Here is a 1694-nt window from a genome sequence, read left to right as displayed (position 1 = left end):
GTCCCAACAGTTGATATCGAAGAAGAAGACGGAGAAAGACTGGAGGTTAATAATGGTGAGTTTAAACAAAAATTGCAATTTTGAGAATGAAGCTGCCATGCTGACTGTTTCAGCTATGTTTTTTTTGTCCACTCATTGTTCTTGACATAACATATTTTATTTTTAAGAAAGGCCTATTATGATACTTATTGAAAAGTTTTTATGATAATCAACAAGCTTTCATATCAATATATTTAGTAGACCTAAAGATGACATCAGTAGCCAAACTGTTGTAAAAAGGGAAGTAAAGAAAGACTAGTGAAATATAATATGGCTTTATTATTAATGAATAAAATGTGGTGTGGCTTTATATTTGAATTTAAATTATTATTTCATTTGAATTCTCTTTTTTAAAGTATCATTTTCTTGTCTGCAGGTGGTCATGTTCATAGTCAACAGACGGTGAGAATTATTCATGTTATTGTAATCTTTGAGAGAGGGAGCTCAAGAATAATATTTTACATTTTGTATTATTATTTTCTGTGTGATGTTTCTACTTTTCCAATTTGGGAATGGTATATGGAAAGTTACGAATAATGAATAATTTGGACTATTTATTAAGCGCCAATGTTTTGGGTTAGAAGCAGGGAAATGTATCTGACTTTGCTGGACATCAAAACTGCCTTTAGCTCCATCCTAGAATGCCTGTATTTATATGGGAGGCTTTAATTGCGAAAAAGTTTGTGATGTTGGACAGACCATGTGCTCTCCGATTGCCAAAGAAATGAAATTTCTCTAGTGAGAATTAAAAACCCATATTCGAAGTAGCTGATTATTGAACGTTACATATTATTTTATTAATTTACTATTGGTTTGTTCATTGAAAATTAAAAAATGATGGTTATCTGGAAATTCATCTGACATGTTGCCGTTTAATTTTTTATTCTATTTTTTTGTTTTCTTTTAATGCATTGAAATCATCATCATCCGATTGTCAAGTTATATCCATTTTTTGTCAAATTTGCAAAATTAAGTTTTGCCTGATTGATAAAGATATTTGGCCAGAGGTTAAAAAAAAATCCGGATTTGTGAACAAAATATAGCAATATATTCCATAAATTATGTATTTATGTACATGTTCATTGATGTGTGTGTGTGTGGAACAATGCGTGACACTTCGTTGCCTGTTGTTCATTATAGCTTCAAAATTTTGGATAGTTTAGTCAAATGATGACAAATGTAACTGATGTAAAATGTTTTTCTGATGAGAATTTTTCCTTTTATTGTTTCTTAAATTTGTTTTAAATATCGCAACAGAAAAACTATGAAGGTTAGAAAAAGATTTTCCTTTACTTGCTCAATATAGCAGCGGTTCTGCCAATTTTGAGAATGAAGCTGCCATGTTGACTGTTTCAACTATGTTTTTTTTGTCCACTCATTGTTCTTGACATAACATATTCTATTTTTAAGAAAGGCCTATTATGATATTTATTGAAAAGTTTTTATGATAATCAACAAGCTTTCATATCAATATATTTAGTATACCTAAAGATAACATCAATAGCCAAACTGTTGTAAAAAGGGAAGTAAAGAAAGACTAGTTAAATATAATATGGCTTTATTATTAATGAATAAAATGTGATTTCCTTCCAGATTTCAGGCTTTATATTTGAATTTAAATTATTATTTCATTTGAATTCTCTTTTTTAAAGTAT

At 29.1% G+C, this 1694-nt stretch overlaps 1 long non-coding RNA gene across 2 annotated transcripts in view; it reads left to right on the top strand.

The window, feature by feature from the left end:
- LOC106689271 (uncharacterized) overlaps nucleotides 1–1694 on the top strand; it is a 16286-nt gene continuing 14592 nt past the window's right edge. For both annotated transcript variants that reach the window (XR_010844267.1, XR_010844266.1), the window contains exon 1: nucleotides 1–55. This is a non-coding gene — a long non-coding RNA (uncharacterized lncRNA). The remainder of the gene's footprint in view (nucleotides 56–1694) is intronic.

The sequence above is a fragment of the Halyomorpha halys genome, unplaced genomic scaffold (genome assembly GCF_000696795.3).
Source record: "Halyomorpha halys isolate HHAL.00 unplaced genomic scaffold, Hhal_1.1 Scaffold1315.1, whole genome shotgun sequence".
Classification (NCBI taxonomy): domain Eukaryota; kingdom Metazoa; phylum Arthropoda; class Insecta; order Hemiptera; family Pentatomidae; genus Halyomorpha; species Halyomorpha halys.
Note: the sequence above shows the minus strand (reverse complement) of the source record. Positions and strands in the feature narration are given on the sequence as shown.